Source organism: Oryctolagus cuniculus, chromosome 2 (genome assembly GCF_964237555.1).
Source record: "Oryctolagus cuniculus chromosome 2, mOryCun1.1, whole genome shotgun sequence".
NCBI classification, from domain to species: Eukaryota; Metazoa; Chordata; class Mammalia; order Lagomorpha; family Leporidae; genus Oryctolagus; species Oryctolagus cuniculus.
Genome location: NC_091433.1, coordinates 113,256,589 through 113,271,801, shown reverse-complemented (window position 1 = coordinate 113,271,801; position 15,213 = coordinate 113,256,589).

Below are 15,213 nucleotides of genomic sequence, written 5' to 3'. Positions count from 1 at the left end.
TCTCTCTCTCTCTCTTTAAATGAAAACCATTTTCTTTCTTCTTTTTTTCAAATTAATTTATTTATTTGAAAGGCAGTTACAGAGAGGCAAAGGTAGAGAGAGAGGAGAGAGGTCTTCCATCCACTGGTTCACTCCCCAGATGGCTGCAACAGCTGGAGATGGACCAATCTGAAGCCAGGAGACAGGCAATTCTGGGTCTTCCATGTGGGTACAGGGGCCCAAGGCCTTGGGCCGTCTTCCACTGATTTCCCAGGCCTTAGCAGAGAGCTGGATTGGAAATAGAGCAGCCGGGACTCGAACCGGAGCCCACATGGGATTCCAGCACTGCAGGCGGCTGCTTTAGCCACTGTACCACAGCCCCAGACCAATGGATCGCAGCCCTGGTACGTGGGTTGCAATTCTCTGAGGAGTTTGACAAAATACCTAGTCATCAGCTCTGGAAAGATGACAGCAGAGAGTGCATAGTTTTTTTTTTGTTTGTTTGTTTTGCTTGCATTTCATAAATATAACTTTAGAAACATAGTAATTATTTCTAGCACGCCGCTCTCCCACCCACACTCCCAGCCTTTTCCTCCCCCCTCTCCCATTCCCAGTCTTATTTTTTACTAAGATCTATTTTCAACTAACTTTATACACAGAAGATTAACTCTACTCTAGGTAAAGAGTTCCAAAGTTTGTATGAGAAAGAAAACAAAAACAAATAAAACGTTCCTCAACAGTCCCAATAAGGGCCGTTCAAAGGCAGGATTGTATAATTTTTAATCTATTCAATTTGCCCATAACCCTGCACTAGGATAATGTAATCAAAACCCCATAGTCAATAATAGGCATTATTGACTCAACAGTATCTACTTAACAGTAGATTCCCATAAACCCCAAACACTAGTGGGTGCTGGCTTAGAGAGGCGGAAGCTGGAGACACAATGGCTTGTCAGCTGGGCATAAGCACAGGAAAACCACAAATCCCCACCAGGTGCTCACTGGACATCCAAGAACAGCAGCCAGAGCGGAGAGAGAGAGAGAGAGAGAGAGAGAGAGAGAGAGAGAGAGAGAGGAAGTGCTGTATTGGATCCAATTTTTGGGTGAGGACGAAGGTACTAGAAAAAGGCAGTCCCCAAGGAGTCCAGGCCTTGTAAATTCTTCAGTCTTACAAATGGAAGCTGCCATCCAAGTTGAAGTTTCCTCAGGAAGAGAAACTTTTGGAAGCAAAATTCAAGTTCAGCAATAAAACAAGGGGAAAGGAAAGAGAAAATTCAGATCCAAGGGTGTGAGGTAAAAAGCCAAGACAGCTGAGCAGGTTCGAGGCCGCCTTCTTACAGCATTTCATAAAAACGAAGGACTCTGCAGGATGAGGCTAGGAAGTTGGTTCAGTGCAATACTCCATGAAAACTCAGAAAAAGTGATTTCACATAAGGTAAGCAATTTGATATAAGTAAAATTGTTATACAGATAAAGCTATTAAAAGATAAGAGAATGTGGAACCTGATGCTAAAAGACATGCCCATTGGGGTTGGTGCTGTGGCAAAGCGGGTAAAGCCACCACCTGCAGTGCCGGCATCCTATATAGGCACCAATTCAAGTTCTGGCTGCTCCACTTCCGATCCAGCTCTCTACTGTGGCCTGGGAAAGCAGTGGAAGATGGCCTGACTTGGGCCCCTGCACCCATGTGGGAGACCCCGAAGAAGCTCCTAGCTCCTGACTTCAGATTGGCACAGCTCCAGTCATTGTGGCCAGTTGAGGAGTGAACCAGCGGATAGAAGACCTCTCTCTCGCTCTCGCTCTCTCTCTGCCTTTCCTTCTTTCTCTTTGTAACTCTGACTTTCAAATAAATAAATAAATCTTAAAAAAAAAAGACGTGCCCACAAAAAGGCTAATACTGAAACCTACCATTTGCAGATGATTTAAAAGAAATTAAGAGGGGCCGGAGCTGTGGAGTAGCGGGAAAAGCCGCCGCCTGCAGTGCCGGCATCCCATATGGGCACCAGTTCCAAGTCCTGGCTGCTCCTCTTCCAATTCAGTTCTCTGCTGTGGCCTGGGAAAGCAGTAGAAGATGGCCCGAGTCCTTGGGCCCCTGCACCCGCATGGGAGACCTGGAAAAGTCTCCTGGCTCCTGGCTTTGGATTGGCACAGCTCTGGCCATTGCGGCCAATTGGGGAGTAAACCAGTGGATGGAAGACCCCTCTCCCCCCCCCGCCCCGCCTTTCCTCTCTCTATGTAATTCCTTCCTTCCTTCCTTCCTTCCTTCCTTCCTTCCTTCCTTCCTTCCTCCCTCCCTCCCTCCCTCCCTCCCTCCTTCCCTCCCTTTTCTCCTCCCTTCCTTACTCTCTTAGATAGAGTTAGACAGTGAGAGAGAGTCAGAGAGAAAGGTCTTCCTTCCATTGGTTCACCCCCCCCAAAGGCTGCTACAGCCAGCGCTGCGCCCATCTGAAGCCAGGAGCCAAGGGCCTCTTCCTGGTCTCCCATGCGGGTGCAGGGCCCAAGCACTTGGGCCACAGCAGAGAGCTGGACTGGAAGAAGAGCAACCGGGACTAGAACCTGGCGCCCATATGGGATGCTGGTGCCGCAGGCGGAGGATTAACCAAGTGAGCCACGGTGCCAGCCCCAACTCTGACTTTCAAATAAATAAATAAATCTTTTAAAAAAATAATGCTTCCTAGAAGGCAGTGAAGGGGGACAGACATTTGACTCAGCAGTTAGGGACCCCGCATTCCTTATTGGAGTGCCGGGGTTCAGTCCCAGCTACTCTGCTTCTGATGTAGCTTCCTGCTAGCACTTGGGGGTGGTATGTGATGGTGCAAGTACTTTGGTGCCTGCTACCCATGTGGAAGACCCAGGTTAAGTTCTAGGATCCTAGCTTTGGCCTGGTCCAGCACTGTATTGCAGGCATTTGGGGAGTGAACCAGCAGATGGAAGATCTCTCCCCGTTTGTCTCTCTTCCTTCCAAATAAGAATTGTGGGGAGCAACTGGGAGCAACTCGGACTAGACTAAGTTACTGGAATTAAGACTTATTCTATGCATCTGCTCTCCCACAATATGGCGCTGGGAGAGGAGGAAACAGCTTCTACACAGCTGCCTCCAGTTCAACCAATAAACAGCAGGACCTGCTCCTGATTGGAGGAGAGCAGCGTACTCGGCGTGTGGGTAGCAGAGTTGGGATTGGTGGAAGAGGACTATAAAGGAGGAGAGAGACAACATGCACCAGGAACATCTATCTGAAGGAACACCTGTGCAGCCCCCGAGAGAGCCGGCCCGGCGGTGTGCCGCTCCCCCGCGGAAGTGGGGAAAGTGGCAGGGGGAACTGCCCTTCCACGGAGGTGGAAGGGACGGTAGCCAACCCGGGAAGAACCAGCAGCAAACCCGGGGAGGGCCGAGCAGACAAAAGAACAACGCAGGGTCCTGTGTCGTTCCTCCACGAAGACAGGGAGCAACAAGAATAAATAAATAAAATTTTTATAAAAAGACAATGAAGAAATATCCTTAAGATACACAGAGAAAGGGACAGGTATTTGGCCTAGTGACCAAGATGCCCTCATTCCAAATCAGAGTGCCTAGGTTCAACACCTCCCCTCTCTATTTTTTTCTCCTGTTTTTCTTAATAAAAATTTACTTATTTATTTGAGAGGCAGAGTTACAGAGAGAGAGAGACAGAGACAGAGAGGTCTTCCATCTGCTGGTTCACTCCCAAAATGGCCACAACAGCCAGAGCCAGAAGCCAGGAGCTTCTTCCACGTCTCCCATGTGGGTACATCATTGTGGACATTTGGGGAGAGAACCAGTGAATGAGATTTCCCTCTCTTTGTGTTTCTATCTCTCTCTGCCTCTCAATAATAATAATAAAAATACAAAAAGAGAGAAAATGAGCTCTGTAGCATTTCTTTTTTAATCAGTCAGAAACCACACCCCAAAATGTTGATATTATTATTATTTGTGTTAACCCCAAATGGGCGAAAACAACCCAAATGTCCATCAGCAGTAGAATAATAGATAAGCAAGTTGTATCATACTCATGCAGTGTAATACATACATCAATGAGAATGAATGAGCCAGAGCTACACACAACCACCTGGGTGCACCTCAAAACAAACATCAAGCCAAAGAAGTCAAATCCAAAAGGTTATATACCGTAGAATTCCATTTATAAAAGAATCACGGGGACAAGCAAACAATCTATGGTCTAGAAGGCTGCGCTGTGGGGCAGCAAATTAAGCTGCTGCGGTGACACCGCCATCCCATACTGGAGTGTTGGTTCCAGTCACACTGGCTCTGCTTCCCCTCCAGCTCCCTGCTAATGTGCTTAGGAAAGCAGAAGATGCCCAAGTCCTTGGGATCCTGTCACCCACATGGGAGAACCAAATGGAGTTTTGAGCTCTGGTCTTCAGCCTGGCCCAGTCCCAGCCATTGTGGCCATCTGGGGACACAAACCAGCGGATGGAAGACCTTTGTCTCCCACCTCCCCTTCTCCTCCCCTCCCTATCACTTTGCCTTTCACATAAATAAATAAAGCCTTAAAAAGAAGCCAGGATTAGATCCAGTGAATTGGATCCTGTTGAGCCCTTACACAGTTTTAGACACTATTCCCATAATTTTTTTTAAAAAGATTTTATTTATTTATATTAGAGGTAGAATTACAGACGGAGGGAGACTCGGAGAGAGAGGTTTTCCATCTTCTGGTTCACTCCCCAAAGGGCTGCAATGGCCAGAGCTGAGCTGATCTGGAGCCAGGAGCTTCTTCCAGGTCTCCCATATGGGTGCAGGGGCCCAAGCATTTGGGCCATCTTCTACTACTTTCCCAGGCCATATACAGAGAGCTGAATCAGAAGCGGAGCAGCCAGGACATGAACCGGCACCCATATGGGATGCTGGTGCCGCAGGCAGAGGCTCAGCCTACTACACCACAGGATGGCCCCGTTCTCATAATTTTTATGTCTATTTATTTTCATCTACTTGAAAGCAGAGTGACAGAGACTCAGAAAGAAGAGAAAGAGCTCTTTCATCTGCTGGGGCATCCCCCAAATGCCCACAACAGCCAGGGCTGGAGCAGGACAAAGGCAGGAGCCATGACTCCGCCCCAGTCTCCCACGTGGGTGGCAGGGGCCCACCCATTCGCGCCGTGACCTGTTGCCTCCCCAGGATTCATTAGCAGGAAGCTGGGTCAGAAGAGGAGGAGCTAGGGACTCCAACTGGCTCTCCAACTTGGAATGAGGGAGTCCCAAGCCATGGCTAACTCCACTGCCCCCAGCACCTGCTCCTGTAGTTCTCACATTGACCTGCCACACTTTCTAATAAGCACCTGTTGGGAAATTTGAGGCTTTCCTGTGTTCAGCTGTCAGATGTTGCTGGGGAGTGGGGGGCAGTGGGTTAAAGAGGGATGGGGATGATTTCCAGGTATTGGCGAAGTTTGCTATTTGACTTGGGTGCTGATTACGTAGGAGAGTTCAGTGTGTGAAAACTCATTGATCTGTGGACCTTGGATGTGCGAACTTTTTAAAACAGATGTTAAACTAATCAAGGGCCAGCGCTGTGTTGCTGCAGGTTAAAGCCCCGGCCATATGGGCGCTGGTTCGAGTCCCGGCTGCTTCTCTTCCAATCCAGCTCTCTGCTGTGGCCTGGGGAAGCAGTAGAGGATGGCCCAAGTCCTTGGGCCCCTGCACCAACGTGGGAGACCTGGAATAAGCTCCTGGCTCCTGGCTCTTGGCTTCGGATTGGCACAGTTCCGGGTGTTGCGGCCATCTGGGGAGTGAACTAGCAGATGGAAGACCTCTCTCTCTGTCTCTACCTCTCTCTGTAACTCTGTCTTTCAAATAAACAAAATAAATCTTTTAAAAAAAACTTTAATTAAAATCTGCTTTTATCTACCAAGTACATCCTGATCTGAATATCGACATTTTTACATCTCAGTTGGAAATTCTTTTTTTTTAAGTATTTATTATTTATTTATTTTGATTGGCAGGGAGACAGAGTATTAGAGACAGAACAGACAGAGAGAAAGCTTGCATCTGCTGATTCACTGCCCAGATGCCCACAACAGCTAGGGCTGGGCCAGGCCATAGCCAGGAACCTAGAACTTTATCCAGTTCTCTCACACAGGTGTCAGGGACCCACAACTTAGGCCATTACCTGCTGCCTTCCAAGGTATGCATTAGCAGGAAGCTGGAATCAGAGCTGGGACTCCAATATGGGACGTGAGTGTCCCAGGGAGCATCTTTTTTTTTTTTTTTCAATTTTTAAAAAAAGATTTATTTTATTTATTTGAAAGAGTTACAGAGTGACGTAGAGACAGAGAGAGGTCTTCCATCCGCTGGTTCACTCCCCAGATGGTTGCAATGGACAGAGCTTTGCCGATCAGGAGCCAGGAGCCTCCTCAAGGTCTCCCACATGGGTGCAGGGGCCCAAGGACCTGGCCATCCTCTACTGCCTTTCCAGGCCGTAGCAGAGAGCTGGATTGGAAGAGGAGCAGCTGGGACCAGAACTGGCACCCATATTGGATGCCAGCGCTTCAGGCCAGGGCTTTAACCCGCTGTGCCACAGTGCCGGCCCCTCAGGGAGCACCTTAACCATTGCACCTAAAGCTTGCCCCTCACTAGGAAACTCTAATGTGCGGCTTGGGTTGGGAACTCCTAAGGTGGAAACTAGGAGATGCCAAGGGAAGAGAAGTGAGGGCCAACAGTGGTGCATTAGTTCATTTTCTGTTGCTATAACAAAATGCCTGAGGCTGGGTACTTTATAAAGAAAAGAAGTTTGTTTCAGTTTTGGAGGCTGACCATGCAGGAACAGATGGTGGTTCCATCTATTTGTCCTCTAGTGAGGTTACTTTAGCTACCACTATGTCAGATGTCCAACTCCCAGCCGCAGAGACTGATGCAAAATCCCCAAAATGATACCATCCCTCGAGGAGGTGGCCCAACTACCTAGCCATATTTCTTTCCAGCTTGGAAGGTGCAGTGGTGCATATTGGTAGGTACAGGCACCTGCCGAGTGTGGACCTGCCTTTCTTGACCATGGGGCCTCAACCAGCAGCACCTTCAGAGTGTTTGAATATTGGCACAGACTCCCACAAAACGACGTGGCAGACCAAGAACCCCCTTTTTAGCCAAGGAAGTGGAAGAGCGGGCTTATGACCACTCATTCTGTAGCACTTAGAAGCTGCCAGCCCGTGAGAGCGATGGAACAAGCTAAGGAAGGCACGCACAGAGTGCTGTCTTGAGGATACGTTGCAAGGATGAGATGCCAGCCTCCACAACACAGAATGTACTTTTTTTTTTAAGATTAATTTATTTATTTGAAAGTCAGAGTTACACACAGAGAGAAGGAGAGACAGAGAGAGAGTGAGAGGTCTTCTATCCGCTGGTTCACTTCCCACTGGCTGCAACGGCTGCAGCTGTGCTGATCCCAAGTCAGGAGCCAGGAGCTTCTTCCGGGTCTCCTACACAGTGCAAGGGCTCAAACACTTGGGCCATCTTCCACTGCTTTCCCAGGTGCCTTAGTAGGGAGCTGGAATGGAAGTGGAGCAGCTTGGATTCAAACCGGCGCCCACACGGGATGCTGGCACTGAAGGCGGCGGCCTCATCCACTGCGCCACAGCGCCGGCCCCAACACAGTTTTGGTGTTTGCTGCTGCCTCCCCATAGGTAGAACACATGTGTCTGAGAACCAAGGTGTGGAAGAGGATGGCTCTACCTGTTATCCCTTCCAGGGATCGACCTAGAAAACCATGTGCTGGCAATTCTGGACTCTGAGATCAAGGCCCCATTTTCTTCCTTCCTCTCTTTCTTTCTTTTCTTCCTTTATTTTTTTAAAAAAACATATTTATTTATGTAAAAAAGTTACACACAGAGAGAAGGACAGGAAGAGAGAGAGAGAAAGAGAGGTCTTCCATCTGCTGGTTCATTCCCCAATTGACCACAACGGCTGGAGCTGTGCTGATCCAAAGCCAGGGGCCAGGAGCCTCCTCCAGGTCTCCCAGATGGGTGCAGGGGCCCAAGGACTTGGGCCATCTCCCACTGCTTTCCCAGGTCATAGCAGAGAGCTGGACTGGAAGAGGAGCAACCAGGACTAGAACCCGGTGCCCATATGGGATGTTGGCGCTGCAGGCAGAGGATTAACCTACTGCGCCACGGCGCCGGCCCCACACCTGTATTTTTTTAAACAACATATCTTGAAAAGCACTCCAGGCCAGCGCCGTGGCTCAATAGGCTAATCCTCCACCTAGCGGCGCTGGCACACCGGGTTCTAGTCCTGGTCGGGGCGCCGGATTCTGTCCCGGTTGCCCTTCTTCCAGGCCAGCTCTCTGCTGTGGCCCAGGAGTGCAGTGGAGGATGGCCCAAGTGCTTGGGCCCTGCACCCCATGGGAGACCAGGAGAAGCACCTGGCTCCTGCCTTTGGATCAGCGCGGTGCGCCGGCCACGGCGGCCATTGGAGGGTGAACCAACGGCAAAGGAAGACCTTTCTCTCTATCTCTCTCTCTCTCCCTGTCCACTCTGCCTGTCCAAAAAAAAAAAAAAAAAAAAAGGCACTCCAAACCAGGTCACAGAAATCTCTTTCAGTCCTGTGATAGCAGCATTGCACTCCACAGAAGTGGAGCAGCCAGGGCTTGAACCAGCCAACGATATGGGATGCCGGCATAGCATACAGCGGCCCAATCCACTGTGCCACAACACCAACCCCGAGGTAACAGTTCTGGCACTAATTTCTGTGCAGTTTGGAAGTAAACATAGCAGGGATAATAGGAAGCAGGTTTCTTACTGTCAGAGGAAGGAGTTACACATGGGGAACTGGAAAGCGAGGGAGGCCTGTAACGCTGACTCGCAACTGGAAACATCAGAGTGACCTCATGTTTTTAATTGTAGATGGATGTGGGGATGTCTGGGGCTTCAGTCACTTATATTTCCTTCCCCTGGCCATTATGAGGACCTGGAAGCAGTGACATCCAGTAGCAATGAGCTGGCAGCTCTTGGTTATACAAGTGAATACCGTTCGCTACCCAAGAAAACCAGGCCTCCTTAGAGGTTCTGATTTTAGTTCTGAGTTGAGTCTTATGAGTATGTGTCTGTAAGCCTGAGGGTTGTATTTCTGACACTTCTTAGTCAGATTCAACTGCAATTATGCTACCATATACTTTTTTATTATATGACAATGGTTTCTAATAATATTTTTATCATTTACTAATGTGTCATTCAGAAGTTCGTCATATAACCCCCAAATTGATGAGCACTAAGAAATTGTTTCGAGAACTATAGCCACTTAACACCAGTAGGTGGCGCTAGAAGATCGACAATATTTTCACAAACGTTTATCTGCCCTAAAGGTCTCATGTGACGTAAAAGTTTCACGTAGTGATGTCTCATGTATCTCTGATATATTTATTGATTTTTAAATTAGCAAACTCAGGCAGGCATTTAGTTTAGCAATTAAGACACTGGTTAAGATGTCCACCTCCCACATCAAGTACCTGGGTTTGAATCCCAGTTCCAGCTCCTGACTTCAGCCAGTGCAGATCCTGGGAGGCTCAGGTGATGGGAGTCCTGCCACCCAAGTCGGAGACCTAAATTGAGTTTCCAGCCCCTGGCTCTGGGCCCAGCCCAGCCCTGGCTGTTGTGGACATTTGGGGAGCTCTTTCCCTCTGTATATCTGTCTCTCTCTTTGCATGTGTATGTGTGTCTTTTTCTGCCTCTCAACAAGTGAAAATTTAAGTGAACAAACTGATTTTCAAGTAGTTTTAGGTTGACAGCAAACTGAGCAGAAAATACAGGGTTCCTGTAGATTTCTAGTTTCTCCCTCCATGTAAATGCACCCCCCCATGTTAACATTCCACACCAGTACCTCTAATGTAAGCCATTAAACAGGAATTTATTTGGGAAGTCTTTGTGCCTCCCAAGTGCAAGGCGTTGCACAATTGCATAGATTACTAGGGGTAGGCTCAACAGAGGTTTTACATTAGGCAATTGCTGGGTTTTAGAAAGGCAATTACTGGGGCCTGTGCTGTGGCGGAGTAGGCTAAGCCTCCACCTGCGGTCCAGGATCCCATATGGGCACTGTTTTGAGTTCCACTTGCTCCACTTCCAAGCCAACTCCCTGCTGATGGCCTGGGAAAGCAGTGAAAGATGGCCCAAGTGCTTGGGCCCCTGCACCTGGAAGAAGCTCCTGGCTCCTGGCTTCAGCCTGGCCCAATCCTGGCCCTTGAGACCATTTGGGGGAGGGAACCAGCAGATGGAAGACCTCTCTGTGTCTGTCTGTCTCTCTCCCTCTGTAACTGTGCCTTTCAAAGGAGTAAATAACTCTTTTTTTTTTTTTTTTTTTTTTTTTACAGGCAGAGTGGACAGTGAGAGAGAGAGAGAGAGAGACAGAGAGAAAGGTCTTCCTTTGCCGTTGGTTCACCCTCCAATGGCCACCATGGCCAGAGCACTGCGGCCGGCACACCGCGCTGATCTGAAGGCAGGAGCCAGGTGCTTCTCCTGGTCTCCCATGGGGTGCAGGGCCCAAGCACTTGGGCCATCCTCCACAGCAGAGAGCTGGCCTGGAAGAGGGGCAACCGGGACAGAATCCGGTGCCCTGACCAGGACTAGAACCCGGGGTGCCGGCACCACTAGGCGGAGGATTAGCCTATTGAGCCGCGGCGCCGGCTAAATAACTCTTTAAGAAAGAAAACACGGAGCTGTTCTTTCGCCCACATGTATTCTCGTGTACAGGAAAGGTGATATTGCAGACATCAGGGAGTGGCTGCTGCTCGAAGAGGAGTGTCCCGTAAATGTCACCAGGACAAAGGGCAAGACCGGAGGGGTCCACAGTACTACCCAGTGTGCTGTTGGCATTGTGCAAACACACAAGTTAGGGCAGGACTCTTGCCAAGAGGATGACTGTGCCTTGTGAGCAGGCTAAAGAGCAGAGAGCGTGTTGTGCAATACGTGAAGGAAAAGGATCAGAAAAAGGAGGGAGCCAGAGAGAAAGGGCCCTGGGCTCAACCAAAGCGCAGCCTGCTGCCCCCGAGAGGCCCACTTGGTTAGAACCAACGGCAAGGAGCCTGAGCTCCTGGGACCCACTCCCTGGGAATTTGCGGCATGGTAAGTGTGAAAAAACAAAACAAAACAAACAAAACAAAACAAAAGACCTCTAGACCATATATATATATATTCTTTTAAATAATATATATATATAAATAATACATATATTATTTAAAAGAAGAGATTAGGACACAGACATATGAGAAGTTCATGGAAATGTATATTTTTGCACAAACGTAAACTTAACTTTTCATTCCATTTCCCATAAACTTTTTTTAAAAATATATTTTATTTATTTACTTGAGAGGCAGATTACAGAGAGAGAGAGAGAGAGACAGAGAGAAAGGTCTTCCATCTGCTGGTTCGCTCCCCAATGGAGCTGCGCCAATCCAAAGCCAGGAGCCAGGAGCTTCTTCCAGGTCTCCCATGCGGGTGCAGGGGCCCAAGGACTTGGGCCATCTTCTACTGCTTTCCCAGGCCATAGCAGAGAGCTGGATCGGAAGTGGAGCTGCCAGGTCTCGAGCTGGTGCCCATACAGAATGCCAGCACTGCAGGTGGAGGCTTTACCTGCTATGCCACAGTGCCAGCCCCTGCATTTTTTTCATTTGATTATTGTTTATAGACCTTGCCTACTTTTCTGCTGAACTATGGTCTTACGTGTTGAACTCTTTATTTAGTAGAACATTAAAATAAGCCTTTGAGTATAATGTAAATGAAAAGTGTCATCACCAATAGAAGAAAAGATTAAACTGGGTGGGGAGAGAGACTGTCCACAGCAGCCAACCCTGTGAACAACTTGACGTTGGCCCTCTGGCTTCCCGCAGCGTGAGGCACAGATGTCTGTGGGTCCCCACCCGGGCTCTGGTCCTTTGTCTTGGCTGCCCTAGCAGATTAATCCAGGAACTGAGGACAATAAAGGGGGCATTATCAAGTCAGCCGTTCTGTGACTGAGTGGAATATAATCCGACAGGGAAGCTGAGGGCAAGGCAGAAGGGCACGGATGCCCACGCCTGTGCAGGGGAGGCTGGCCCCGGGAGGGCGCCGCGTGCACTGGCGGGCCTCGACTGCCACAGCAGGGCAGAGCGGCTTTCCCGAGCTCTGAGGGAAGCCTTCAGAAGCCTTCAAGCCAAGAGATACCCACGGCGACTGCTGGCAGGCAGCTCAGACACGTGGCTGTGAACCGGCAGGGTGGGCGTGGCGGGTGCACCTGCGTGCTCACCCTGAACCATTTGCAGGTGAGCCTGTGGGCCGGCTGAGATTTGCTTCGAAATAATACAAACGGGACAGAGTGAGACAAGGCACAGGTAAAATAAGATTGGTCCTGAGTTGGTGATTTTTTTTAAAGCCTGGAGACAGATATATGGGCAGTCACACGAGTATTTCTGCTATGGATGAGTTTTTTAAACTTTCCGTAATAAAAACGTTTGTAATAAGTACATGAGAGATTTCTGCAACTGGGGTCATGGGGACCAGACTTACCCTCCTGCCTAAAGCCGTAACAACAGAACGACCAACGTGTATGAAACAACGGGTCTCAAAACAGCGGGCGGGAGGTTGTGAAAGACCGTTCTCCTAAGGGGAGCAGGGAAAACCCTGAGCCCCGTGACTGCCCAAGACCCCCGGCTGGAGGGAATTCTCAGGCTACCGCGCAGAAGGAACCCAGACAGAGCCTGGCAGATTTGCCGGGTGGAGGAGACAGCTGGGAGTTCTGTGTCAGCAGGGCGGCTGGGCTGTGGACTTCGCAGCGCAGAGGTCCTGGGGGCTGCAGAAGGAAGACGGCCCCCGCGTCTGCAGCAGACGGCTTGCCACTGCCTGGGAGGCAACCACGCGAGGCCGAGGGAAGAGTCTGCAAAAAGAGCAAGAAGGAGCGGTTCCACAAAGCGCTGGGGCAAGTGCCGGTTCTCACCAGCGAACCCAGAGAATCCCTGGGTAGAAGACTCGACAGGAGTCCTACGTCGGTAGCTCGGAACAGTTAGCTTTAGAGTAAGTAGGGCTCAGGTCTCAACTAGCGAAACTTTAAAGTGAAACACAAGAGAATCTGTTTCCAAGTAACTTAACTGCATCCTACAACAAAAATTCAGGAACTTTTCTAGGAACGCAAACATCCCTAACACTCAGAAAAGGGAAAATCAAAATGTCTGACCTCCAAGCAGAGATTACAAGGCGGGCAAAACGCTGAATAAAAACCGGCGGTACTCAGCCGGGCTTTAGGAAGCCAGGTGTGTGCCTGGGCAGAAGCCTTCCCCCCAGGCCGAGCGCGGGCTCAGAGCGAGCCTTGCTCAGTGTTCAAGGACTGCCCCAGCGTGAAAACACTGGCAGAGGGGGTCGGCCTCTGTGTTTCTGAATTTTTATCATGAGTGAGTGTTGATTTTTACAGGCGTCTTTTCTTCCTGTGTCAGCTGTAGTAGTCATGTTTTCTTCTCTTTGTGTTCTTAGTATGATATATTCATTAACTTATTCTTTATAATAGCTTAATAGAGATAGAATTACATACTCTTAAATTCACCCCTTTGGGGGAAAGAAGATTATTTGAAAGGCGAGAGATGGGGGTGGGGAGAGAGACATAGGGAGAGAGAGAGAGAGAGAGAGAGAGAGATCATCCATCCACTGGTTCACTCCCCAAATGGCCACAGCAGTTCGGGCTGGGCCAGGCTGAAGCCAGGAATCTGGAGCTGCATCCAGGTCTGTAGGTCTGTCACATGGGTGGCAGGGGCCCAAGTACTGAGGCCATCTTTTGCTGCCTGTCCAAGTACTTCAGCAGGAAGCTGGCTGGGAAGCGGAGAAGCCGGGAGCAGGCAGTGACTTAACCTTGTACCCCCACGCTGGCCCTTGTCTCTTTTAGATGGTATTCATCTTAGGGGTGTGAAGTGGTTTCTCATTGTGGTTTTCATTTGAATTTCTCTGGTGGCTAATGATACTGAGTACCTCAGTGTGCCATAGGTCATTTCATTATGATTTAAAAAAATTTTTTTATTTAAAAGAGTTATGGAGAGAGGTAGAGACAGAGAGAGAGAGAGAAAAAGAGGTCTTTCATCCATTGATTCACTTCCAAAATCGTCGTAATGGCCAGAGCTGGGCTGATCTGAAGCCAGGAGCCAGGAACTTCTGAGTCTCCCACACGGGTGCAGGGGCCCAAGGCCTTGGACCATCTTCTGCTTTCCCAGGCCATAGCAGAGAGCTGATAGGAAGTGAAGCAGCTGGGACCTGAACTGGTGCCCATATGGGATGCAGGCATTGCAAGCCGGGGCTTTAACCCGCTATGCCACAGTGCCACAGCGCCAGTCCCATGATGATTTTTAATTAATGTATTTATGGAGACTGAACAAATATAAATTCTAACCTCCAAAAAACCCTGTTTTGGGGCAAGGGTCATATGAGGTGAAATACAGCCAGTTGATCCGTTCAGTGATATGTTGAGGCAGGCTGTGATCTGGGCATCTGGATCTTGCAAAGAATGACAGTGTAGGACCTGCTGTCCCACACGAGTCAGAGGAGGGGACAGATGGCTCCAGACGAAGCCTTTTCTCTTGGCGAACACGCATCAGAATGCTCCGACTCGCACGTTTTGCTGACGCCGGTTAATACCACGGTGAAGGCCATCAGCCGAGCGCGCAGAGGCTGCTGGGGCTCTGAGCAGCCTCAGAGCTAGCGATCAAATGCCTTCCCTGGACTCGAGCTTGAGGGCCCTGGCCCACAGGACTTACAATTAAAGGGCCATAATTTGGGGTTTGAAAAACCAAAATTGCATTACCCCACAGCCTGAGCAGCTCCAGGGAATGCAGGTTCCTGCTTTAACTCTGTGAGCACCAACGGCTTATTTTAACGTAATTTCTTGGTGCTGCATACAATGTGGCTGCTCTCTATTCTTTCTCCTGCTGTACTTTAGATTAGATCAGCTTAGATTATCTCCAGTGATCTATCAAGTTTGTCAATTTTCTCTTTTTTGCCAACTCACATCTGTTGTTGTGTCCCTCTAGTGAGTTTTCACTTCAGTTTAAAAATGCAATAATTTGGGCCATCTTGGGGCTGGTGCTGTTTCCTAGAGGTTTCCCATATGGGCTCAAATTTGAGTCCTGGCCGCTCCTCTTCCAATCCAGCTCCCTGCTAATATACCTGGGAAGCCAGCGGAAGACGGCCCAAGTATTTGGGCCCCTGCCACAGACACGGGAGATCCAGAAGCTCCTGGCTCTGGCTGCGGCCTGGCCCCGTTCCAGTC